The sequence below is a fragment of the Tyto alba genome, unplaced genomic scaffold (genome assembly GCF_018691265.1).
Source record: "Tyto alba isolate M040663 unplaced genomic scaffold, T.alba_DEE_v4.0 Super-Scaffold_1000006, whole genome shotgun sequence".
Classification (NCBI taxonomy): domain Eukaryota; kingdom Metazoa; phylum Chordata; class Aves; order Strigiformes; family Tytonidae; genus Tyto; species Tyto alba.
The window spans coordinates 9,588,558-9,600,770 of NW_024881272.1; the positions used below are offsets into that span (position 1 = coordinate 9,588,558).

The 12,213-nt window shown below is 35.7% G+C and overlaps 1 long non-coding RNA gene across 1 annotated transcript in view; it reads left to right on the plus strand.

The window, feature by feature from the left end:
* The window catches only part of LOC116963106, a 162,734-nt gene extending 152,369 nt beyond the window's left edge, over window positions 1–10,365 (plus strand). The window contains exon 3 of the long non-coding RNA XR_004407952.2: window positions 10,303–10,365. This is a non-coding gene — a long non-coding RNA (uncharacterized LOC116963106). The remainder of the gene's footprint in view (window positions 1–10,302) is intronic.
* The last annotated feature ends 1,848 nt before the right edge of the window (window positions 10,366–12,213 follow it).

The following is a 12,213-nucleotide window of genomic DNA, read 5'->3' on the forward strand; positions in this document are numbered from 1 at the left end:
GAAGCCCTAACTTGCTGAAATGAAATCAAAAACTCTTGCTGCATTTCATGGGCTTCGGATTAAGACCTAGTTCATCAGGACACTTGAGGCATGAGCTTAATTTTAAGCACATTGATGATTTCATTAGTTTAATGGAATTGTTCATGATGTTGAGTGCTTTCAGGGCTGTGTGAGCAGATGTGAAATCACTGTGTGGGTAGATCTCCATTGCAATGTAGCGTTCCAGATGATCAAGAACTGGGGCAAACCAGAAAAGGCAAGTAGAGAATCTGTTTCCAAAACTGTTAGGCATCCTGTTTCACAGATCTTGTCTACTGTTGTTTCTCTTCTTCTGTAACAGAAGTTACTTCTAGTGGTATAATTACCTAAGTGAGGCTGCCCCCAAAATAAGATCCTATGCATTCATTTGTTCTGTCGAGCAGATGTATATTCTCTGTGTATAGCCTTGTTGCATTTTTATCTGTTTTGGTTATACTTGTTCTGCATAGTTGCATAGTTTAAATTTAGAATAAGGTGATAGTCTGTTCATATGGGACATGAATTCATGGATGTTGCCTATGCATAATATGCCCCGTATATTATAGAACAGCCCATAACTGTATTATCTTCTTTTTTTCCCAAGCTTGATATCCTTTATTCTGGTTACTGTTTTTCAGTATCAAATAGAAGATAATTGTGTCCTTTTAATTATTTCTGTGCGTTGTTGTCATGATGTGCATGTGTAATCTTTCCTCTGCTATTATCAATGACAAAAGGAGGAATGTGCACAGATATGCCAACTGGATATTTTAGACGTTGCTCTAAGATCCTTTTTCATATTATAATAAGAAAAAATAAGGCTTTAATCTGAAAACAAATTTAGGCAAGGAAATTTTATTCTGGTCAGATGCTTTTAGAAAATCCAGGGCAGTCATATTTTTCTAGTCTAAATGTTAAGAAATTTCTGATTTCCTTTCACACAGATTCATACATCATGTTTTCTTTGTGTTTTTTTTAACCATACTTGGTGGTTTGACTGAACAGTTAGACACTGTTACTTTCATGGGTATGTGACCACACTTTTTCAATCTAATTCAAGTAGGATTTACTTCTCTATGATATATATATAGGATGACTAATGATAAGTAAACTGGCAAAACCAAAGAATAAATCTGTTTCAAAGGTTTACTTTAAAAGGGATTTTTCAGAAAATACATAAAACCAAAGACTTAAACCAGTTGAATCAAAATGGCACAGAGTAAAATCTGCAGTTTTGGAGGTGTGCTGAGAACTTTCTGTTTTTTTTTGTTTTTTTTTTTTTTTTTTTTTTTCTCTCCCCAACAGCATACAAAATTAAGTTGCTATTGACTTTCATCTACAGCTGTGAATACAATGTCCAAACCACTATTCAGTCATAGTAGTGGTTTGTCTGCATTCATTTAGTGTGTACATGAGCAAAAAGCATATACTGCAAAGCAAGTGACTCTTTCCTGTAAGCCTTTGACCTAGCTATAACAGAAAGTCTGATTAGGGAGGGCAGCTTGAATAGATCTTCAGAGAAGCAGCTAGTTGCTATAAATATTACTGGTTCCTAAAAAGATTTCTATTTCTTGTCTATACATTGCATTTGTTTTCTTTGAGCTACTTACCTATGCTGTAAGTTACTTTGCACTTGAGACTGTTTACTTATCTTTTGGAGTGAAAGGTAGTACTTGTCCATTGTCTGTTTTAAAGAAAAAAATACATTCTGTGTGACTTTAGACTGTTTTTGAACTTGTACCAAGCAGTGTTTAGTTACCCCTCTTTGGGAATAAGAGTTATAAAATTAGGCAGCGTTATTTATATTTCCAGTTTTGCTCTGCTTATTTCTGTAAAATTTTATTTTACTTAAAGGGAGAGGACTGAAGGTTATGGTCAAAAAAGCAGTACCTGCATCATGTAAAAAATGTTCCAGCAGAAAGTTGGGCTTCTTGTCCTTAATATTGGATGCTGTGCTGCCTGTAAATTTTTGAATGTTATATAATAGTAGTAAGATTATTTGACCAGAATCTTCAGATGTGTGAAAGGTGCATTTCTTCATACATATTATTTTTACAATTTCTTCCTACGTACAAAATTGCTGGGTATTTAGAATAAATATGTTGATCTACAGTTTAACGAGGTCTGTCTACCTGAATGAGGGATTTCAACATAAATCTTTGGTTTATTTGTTGTTTGGTTAAAATAACATAAACAACTGATGGTATCTGGCAAACACCATCTAACATTGATGCTGCTTGATGAAAGATTTTAATGAGGTTTCTATGTAGCTATTTCAGTTACATTTTTTTTTTTAAGTACCCCGCTGCCATCTACTATGGAGACTAAGGAACAACTTATATTACAGAAAACAAGATTGATTTAACAATATTTAGGGAACAATTGAAGTCTGACTGTCATTTAAAAAAACAAACAACCAACCAAACAAAAACAAAACAAGAAAACACACAACAAACAATCAGAACTGAAAGTACACTTTACATCAAAGTTGAAGAGCAATGTCTTTTTACCAAATAAAAGACATTTACAACAAAGGTGAAAAACAATGGTGGGCTTCTGACAACAGTTGGGTGTCTTCTGTCCTCATCACAGCCCACCAGGGTACTGGAAAAAGTTAGATTTAAGTTTCTTGATCCTTTGATGGATCTCTCTGATAAATTTTCAATGTACATGGACAAAATAGGATTAGACTATTTATGTCCTTGACCCTCTTTTTCTGCATTCTTAATAAAGGCTTGATTTATCTCCCAAGGTTAATACCTGTTGTTGAAGGAATTTGGCAAAATATTCATAACCAAAAATAAAGATATGGAAGTTGCTGACAATAGTTATGTCAAGTATTGGTGGAAATTACATGTCTCACATGGGAATTGGAACTGATAAAAAAATCCATTACGTAGTTTGAAACTATCAGTATCTCTGCTCTGCTGTGTCTCTCTTCCAGTGACCATTTCTATGGTTTCTCCTCCCAATTTAATCTTGGCTTGAGGTTTTCAAAGTAATAGGTCTAACAGATATCTCAACTCAGGAATGATGGCAAAAACATTTTTATATTGGTGGGCTGGGATGGGGAGAGGAGGCCCCTTTGCCTCCTGAAGTATTTTTCAAATGTGTGTACATCTTCGGTGTTCAAAACAGATTTAGCAGCATAGCCATTAATACAGAAGGCTTAGAAATTAAGCCCCTAGTTTAAATGAAGGTGCTGAAATTCTAGAACTGAATGTGAAACAGAAAGGCTCCTTTTGGCAAACAAACAAACAAAATGTTTTCCTGTTTAGAAAGATCACCTCTTGGAAATATACAGCCTAGATATAAAAGGTGTGTAGTGTGATTGCAGTTTAGGAATGAAAATATTCTTACAGAAACAGAGGCTTATTTTTGAAATTCAACTGTCTAAGAAACATCTCACTCTTGGAATAAGAGTCATTTGTATTGCTAAGAAGGTTTGTTCCTGCTGGTAGTAGCTTCTAGGTTGGGGGGGGGGAACAAGCCAGAGGGTTTCCTTGCTGCTCTTGAGTTAGTTGGAGTAGAAACCAAGCAGGTTGTGTTCACTTGGAGAAAGACCAACTTCTATGGCCTGTGGGCAATAAACTCAAAATTTTCTAGGCTTCAGGAACTACCCATCTATATTTAACAAACTAAGCAACCCTCTTGCTAAACTCCCATATAACAAATTTTATAAGGAAATGTACAAAGAAATTTATCTTAATTTTTCTGTGAGGTAGGTTTCTCTCAGCTAAATCTTACAGAAATGTTTGTGTGCCAAAGCATATTGTCTGCCAATACTCATCTTTATGTTTGTAGTTCTGCCTTACACTATGCAAACCCAAGAGTTATTCAAATATAGGTTCCCGAGAACCTGTTTTGCTCTTGTTAGTTCCCTACCCACACTCTCCAAGGGTATAAAGCTTCTGTAACTTTTTTTGTTATCTGGATCTTTCTCTTCAGCAGACTAATTTTCATTTTTTGCATAAGTGGAATGCTGCTACCTCTGCTGCCAGGCTGAGTGCTATTGCCTGGTTGCTTTCTGTCTGCCAGCGTCTGCCTGCTGTCTCACAGGGTGCACCTTGTCTGGGCAAATACACACACATGCAAGAAAGTAGATCAAAATAAAGTTTCGGCTCATTAGCACCAAATGCCATAAAACTCCCTTCAGCAATGCAGGTCTAGAGTCAATTTTTAGTACTATATTGAAACAAATATTTTTTTGTTGATGAATCCCCAATTCTGCAGCATCAGTGATGAGAATGTTTGAACTCATTATTTGACTATACAGTTTTTTAGTCTATTTAATGTGAAACTGTGAAGGAATACATCGTGCTTATGAATAAAAAGAAATTAATATATGTAGTTCTATAGTTAATACTGTTACTAATGTACACATTCATGTACAAGATTAGTGCTGCCAAGCTAAACAGGACTATCAGACCCTAAATTTAATTAGCCAAGGGTGATTGAGGAGACATATTATGCAACAGTCAGACTTCTACTATATATAGATCTAATATAATCTGTAGGTATTTAATCATTGTCATTGCCAGTGTGCTAAGTGGTGCTTTGTTTTTTTGTAAATGTGTGTGAACACATGCACTGATAATTTAATTTTTACATCTAATATAAATTGTAGCAAATAGTGGAACATGTGAGTAGAACTATAGAAATTTGTGCTATTTGAGATCTAAGTAACAGGAATGTTTTCATGGAAGTGCTAGCTTTTGTAAATTTTGAAGGAAAATCTACAAAGCGTTGACCTTTAATTGCTAAATGCTTGATAAATGGAAATTTGGAGGAAGGGAACAGCACAAAATTCAGCAGAGGTTGATATGTCTTAAGTTTTAGTGCTTTTTGCATTATGTAATAACAATAGACATACTCTTCTGGCAATTAAAACTAAAATATGTTTTCTCAACAGTCAATAGGCCCTAACCTAAGTAATAAAATAAACTTTGTGAATATTTGCAGATCTACTCTGGCTGTTTAATTTTAATTAAAAGGCTCCTTTTATCACCTCCTTCAGGAATTGGGGAATTGTAGCTAGGTATTTGACTGCTAGCAGTTTTAGTCTGTCCTCTATACTCCTGCATTTGTATGTTTGTGTGTCTTCAAATATAAAAGAAAAATGTTTTCATTTATTCAGGATGTTACTTGAACAAAACTTTATTTCCATAAATTCTTCAGCTGCTTTTTTCTTCTCATTAAAAGCTTACCTTTCAGTATTCTGCCTCTGCATAAATTCAGGGACTCTGAAAAAGGAAAATAATCCTTTCTTGTCCAGTCTTGCAACTGGAAAATAAATACTTAAGTTTTAACTTCCCATTTCAACATGCAACCAAAATATTATTAATAAAAACTGTCAGATCTTTTTCATAGACATAGTTTTTATGTTTAAGTCCAGATGTTGTCATTCGATCATCTAGTTTGAGTAATATATAGCAAGTAAATAATTTCTTGTCAAACAAATTGGCTCTGGGATATGGCCAAGACTGAGAACTATTAAGAGTCAGGCAAAGGCAATTTGAGATCATTTGAAGTAATTTTGAGATTGGAATCTGATTCCCCAGATGCTGGCAGATGGAATTTCCCCTTCCCCCTATTTCTATATTTAAGAAAGAGAGGAACAAAAATACTGAAGTAAATTTCAGAGCAGTCCTGGAGTTTGTAATCTTTCACCTCCTTGTCTTAGGTTGAATGTACACTTGCAACTAACAGAAAATGCTGATGGTTTGATATCAGAGATTTTAGAAAATTTCACAGATCATTTCCTAGATGATTTGTGAGCTATTCTAGCTGCATTCATGGTGCTCTTCAGGAATATATCCTAATTTTATGATCTGTAATATGCATAACAATGTTATTCAGCAAAAAGTGTAGTAAGATAGAGGCATAAATTAGGAATTACTGATGACATGTACATAGTTTTATAGTTTGGTTTTTAGTGTAAATAATGCACTTACATCAACTTAAATTTTTATTTTGCCCTGCTAAATCCTTTTAAATTTCAGAGGAAGTGAAAGTGTTTTTTTTTTTTTTTAAGTAAAGATTTTGGGGTTTTTTGACGACATGTAATCCTATAGCTGTGAGATTCAGTATTGCCTTACAGGAGGCTTACAAACTCTGGGAGCTGGTGACTGTAAACTATAGAATCAGAACATGTATTCACACACACTTGGTTGAATGCAGAGACAGTTTATTTCAAAATCTGAAGAAAACTGAGCCTTCCGAAAGGTGGTTATTCTCTGTAGAGCCATGATAGGGATGGAGATTCTATTTTATGTCCGATTTTTGTCTCTGCAGCTATGAATGCTGTAATCAATGCGTGAGGGAACAGCACTCATTTTCTCCTGCTAGCTGAGCTGTGTACCATTGCTTCTAGTCAGACATGTGCACAGTTGCATTGCAAGAAATGCTCTGTGCAGCTGTTAGTCCAATTTTTTTAGTAGCAACTTGTGTTTGCTGAGGGCTCTATCATGAATCTGCTTCTGTGAATTTCCCTCCACCTCCATTCTACCAATACTAGGTACAATTTCTGTGTCATGAAATAGCTGCTGTGGACTGCTCTCAAGAGACTATGTGAAGAGCTATGAAAAAATAAAGTAAGAAAACATGAAGTCATGTTTAAATTGGTTTGCAGCTTATCATCACTCAGAAAAAAAAAGAGGTAAAACTCACTGAATTTTGTGAATCTGGGAGCCATGTTGAGAAGTGAGTGAAGTTGGACCCCTTTCCATGTAATGTCTTTTGGGATCGATCTTTGCTAATCCTTTAGTCTTCACTGCTCTGTCCTTGATATCTCAGTCTGGTTTTGGAGGTGGTTGATTTATCTGTTTCTCTTCATCTCAGATGCTTCTGGGGAGATGAGCATACCCCTCCCCCATTTCCCTTCACTGACATGAGCATTTCAGTGAGAAAATAAAGTAAATCATCTTGTCTTCTCTCTGTTTTTACTCTGTTCTGTGATTTGACATACCGTTTTTCCTCCACTGGTGTTGAACCAGTCATCTTCCTACTAAGCCCAAGTAACCTTCTTTGACTTTCTTCCTCAGGCTGCTCAGCAAGTCCCTACTGCTCCTCGCTTCTTTTATCTGCCTTCATGCTTTGCATGAACAGATGGTGGATATTACAATTTGTCTTGTTGTGTTCAACCAAAATTCAGCCTAGCATAGCAGTGATTTACTTCAGACTAAAATATCCCTTCACAGATCACAGTTTGTGCAATTCAGTTGCCATCAACCTTACATGTATTAAGTCACAGACAGCCTTAGGAACTCATTAAGAGGCACTAGACTTTCTCAGAGTGATTCAATACTGTAGATTCATTATATGATGTTCAACTCTCCCCACTTGTAAAAATGAAAAATTCTTCTTTTGAATAACATCCTCTAGCTGACATTACTTTTATGCTCTATCAGGAATATGTGTTGATGTAGGGAAAAAAAAATCAGCAGAAAATTCTGTTTAAAAAATATAACTTGCTTTCTTGACTGCACCAGCATGCCATTGTTTCTTTCTGCAGACTATCTTGCCTTTCTGCTACTGTGAAATAAGCAATTGTCTTTTGATCACATGGTTTAAAAAAAGAAGTCTGATCACTGATGATGAGATAGAACTAGCAAGACATAAGGGAAAGATCTGGATGCAGTATTTTGCTACAACAAATTACTGTTTCTTTCCCACGGTTGATGTAAAATGCTTCATTCTGTAGTTGGCTGCCTAGCACCTTTAAATTAACAGCTGAATGTCCTTCGTTCATCCTTTCATTGATCATGCCTTGTGTTGTGCTTGACATTTCTAGTCCTGGATCAGCCCAAAACCTTTGCTATGCTACAGTAATTGCTGTCTGGCAGTGCTAAATGTCTGTCCCTGCTTAGGAAGTAAAGTTTACGGTTGTCTGTTGTGCAGGAAAACTATCCTGTGACAACTGATCATGTAAGTATTAAATTTTGAAGATGAATTTTAATCCTGGTAAGGAGCAGCCATTGGCAATAATTCCTTGCAGACTTGTAAAGCCTCTCAACACTGATCACCTGTTTCCCTTCATTCTCTTCTAATTAAAGAAGAATTTAGCATAAAACCTTTTCATTCTTTCTTGAACAGTTCATCACTAGGCTGTTAGCCCTGGCAACAGAAGATTGTTTAAAACCAGGAAGCCAAGATTGTAAGGGTGGTGTTTTGTCATGTAGCAGTTCTGTCTTACAGAGTTGCCGTTCTTGTCTGTTTGCTCCTGCCTCTGCTGTGCAGTGCACTGTTCTACAGGTATACTAAAACAAGTGTTTTGTGCAGATCTGGCAGGGACTGAATCGGGGCACCTACGTGGATAAAGAATAATCTCTTTTCTTTTTATGTTACCCAGACCTCCGATTTGGTTCTCAATTCAGCCTTACAAACAGTTTTATTGGCACAAGATGAGGAGGCACAGCGCTGCAGAATCTGTAACTGCAGATAACAAAAGACAATTTCTTACACTGTCAAAGCTGCCAAAACCCTTGTTTTGTGAAACTTCTTTCGCTGGTTATCTTTTCATCAGGCAACTGATGGAATTGGATTATAGGCCTTCAAAAGACAAAAAATAAACAAACAAGAAACTCCACAACTTTGTGTTGGTCTCATGTGTAGTCTGATTAAGTCCAGAGAATCCCGTTGGAATCACTCAAAACGCTTTCAAAGCTAGCTTTGGCTGATAGGCTGCTAATTTTTGAAGTTCATAATCTTTAATGATAAAAAAGGTAGTCTGTCAGAGTTTTCATCCTGTCACAAATCACTGTGAACTTGAGAGTTCAAATTGAGATTGATGCCAAGCGATTCTTGGGTAGTTGTCTTTTCTTGGAGGAATTGAAAAACGTGTGTGTATTTATTTTTTTAAAAATATCTGGGAAGTGATGTAAAGGTAAAAACTTAAGTCTAGGTCCAGAAAACATGAACCATTTGCAAAATTTATTCAGCATTTCTTACTCCTGGATTATAAAAACTAATTATGTAATCCTTCTGACATGAGTTACTCACTACTGTTTATACTGCTACCAACCATTGACATTTGCTAGCTAGATCACAACCATCTAGAGTACAACAGATTATAACAATGGTGAGGACTATAAAAATACCTAACATAGTTTTAAATATTAATCACACTACTTCTATATTGAAGTAGCTGCTCTTGAAAAATATACTGTCTAGCTGAAACTTTCAATCAAGACATTCTTATTCTGGAATTACAGCAGTTTGAATAAAATGGAATACTAATGGAAACCTGTTGTCTACAGTTATGGTGGTGGTTTATTTTTTTGAAATAATTTTTCCTTTTAACATAATTTGTGGTGGTAGCTGAAAAAGAAAATAGTGATATTAGTGAGAATCTTTTCTTGGTTTAAAAGTTCCTGCAGTGATGTTTTAAAAAAAGTTATGGCTTTTTTTTAGATTGAAGTATTGAAAGATCTCTTAAAAATCTCTGTGTAATTCCTGTAGTTATATCTAGAATTTTAAATCCATTGTATCTTTTTTTGACTAAAACTTTGAGCAAGATATCCAGTGATTACATTGAAGGCATTCTAGTAATGTTACACTTGCCGGGACAGAACGTATTTAATTCTTCTTTCATGCATGCAGGAAATGTCCAACCAAGTCTTTTTTTTATATGAATGAAGGCAGAAGCTTTGTTTACTTCTGTGGCCTACTCCTCAGCCCAGGTGCTGGGAAGGGGCAGAAAAGTGAGGTTCTAGACACAGTTGCCCAGTCAGTATAGGCACTTGCCCTTGCACATTAAGTTTCTTAAATTGCTTAGACATACAGTGTTACCTTGAGAAAAAAAATGTAAACCAATCTTCCTCTAAAATGTGTTGGTACAGTGGTGGGCAGATGAAGCAAGAGGAGGTGCTAATATGAGAAATGACACAGAATATGTGGTATATACCATGCACCAAAACTGATCAACTTCTCAGTATTTCTGCTGCATGTATACTACTTAGCATAATAAAAAAAAAAAAAAAAAGAGGGGTTTGAATTTTCTGTTTGAGAGCAGTAATGTAAATTCACAGATCCTTTCTAACTTCTTATTGTCATAAATGTATTTTAAACATGATTATTGCAAAGTGGGTTTAATTACTAGTTATGTAGTCACTGAACCTTTAAGAGATTTTTATTAAGTCACAGGGACTATTAAACAAATTATATTGCTATTGTAAAACTAGTTGCAGTGAAAAGGTTCAGTGACTTCAGAGAAAGTTAAAATATACATGTACGTATGTGTCTGTGTTTCTAAAGGGTACACATTGTTGCTATTTCACTATGCAGGTCCAAGTGGTTATCCAAGAAAGCACCAGAGTTGGAGGATCAGGTGGAAAGATAATGATTTATGGCAATTTCTACTCAAGTCCTGAAGGAAAGACAGAAAATCTGAAAATAAAGGTTTGGTGCTATCATTACAATTATTAGCAATGTCTGATGATTAGATGGCTTTCTGTGTTCTTGCTGGCAAGCTAGATGTTTACATTTCCTTGCTACAGCTCTATTGCCTTTAGTTGAACTTTTTGGTTTGTTGTGAAACTGTCTGGGAGCTCCACCCAATTTCTAGTAGAGAGAGTTAAAATAGCTATTCCTATCTCAGAAGAGGTAAAGGTACTAAAGTAACCCTCTCCTGCTGCTTCAGTTCTTGTGCTCTGTGAGCATGGTTATGTGAATTTTGTTCTCTCACTCTTGCAGCAGAATTATGTGTTCCAAAGACCACTGAGGAATAGAAGTGAGTGTGTTAATCTCTTTTGAAAAAAATGTTATGTTTAAGGTGCAACAGCTGAGTGATCTGAGCTTGAAAATGCAGTTGTGCATGGCATGCTTTAGTTCTTGGCTGGCTCACTACACTTTCAGACCTCAGCATTCCTTAAGGCTTTTACTGGTAGACAAAAGATGCTAAAATGGTTTGTTCTTAGGCACATAAAAGGCTCTGTGACCAGCTATACTGTGCTGTACTTAGTTTCTAGCTATGTAAGAACTGCTCTTGTCTTCCCTGTTTGTAACTAATCTATTACCTGAAACTCTTAGGCTGCTATCTTGTTACAAACCCAATCTATTAATTTTACCAGTTCATCTTACTCAGTGTGGTACTTATTAAGAAAAATTTACAAGTAGTTAATTTGGAGTACAAATATGAGCAGATGATACAGATGATTCTTAGTATCTTTTTTTCCTGAAGTTTGGTGTACCTCTACAGAAAGTAAAGGGAGCTCCTCAGATTAACAGAATGTGTAGTTAGGACTAACAAAATCAGTGCTTTTGCTTGTTTCAAAACAAGCGGTCGTGATTGTGGATAGAACTTATCTACACAACACAGAGAAGCAGGCACTTCTTTATTCCAGCACTGGGGAACATGGGGCATAGCTCCACCAAAGACGTCACCAACAGGCACAAAGCACAAACTGTTTATACAGTTTTTCATCAGTCATGGTTATGTAATATCAATTAAATGCATAGAATGCTCGCTTCTTAATTTGACCTTGATAATGATTGGCTTTCAGTTAGCTCACCTTACCTATATTCCTATTCTACAAAAATCATTGGTCAGCTTTACTGAATACAAAGAGGGGAGGGTAATGATTAGCATATTCATTTTTTTTTCCCTGGAAGTCATTATCATATGCAAATGTCCCTAACGCATGCATGGTTATGTTGGATGGGGGTCCTCTGGTGGTCATCAGAAGTCTTCCACACTGTGTCCGCTTTTTGAACTCCATCCTTGCACATGCTCATTTCATCTTTGGATGATCTTCCAAACTAAAACAAGTATCTTCTGGTACCTATTGTTTTGACTTAAGGTCCATAACCAGTACCCATTTTTTTAATTCAGAGTCCATAACGATTCTTATAGTGATCAAGGCACACACCATACTAGTTACCTATTCTATTCTCATAGCTGCTGTAACTCCATATTAAAATCAAAATCATATTCTAAACTAAAATCAAAGTAATATTCTAGGATTCAAGCTATTTTATTAGGGTAACTGCAACAGTTCTATGGTAAAAACATCTTTGAAGATATTATCTAGCTGCATTTAGATAATGTCCACAGCACAAGTGACCATAGATGTTTAAATAGTTTTTAAATAGTGATACCTGTTTCACTTGCTAGTTGGGCTGTAGGACTTGTCTCATTTTAGACAGTGTATTAAGGTGAGAAGTGTTGGTGTCAGTGTAATTCCCAAAGCTGTGTAT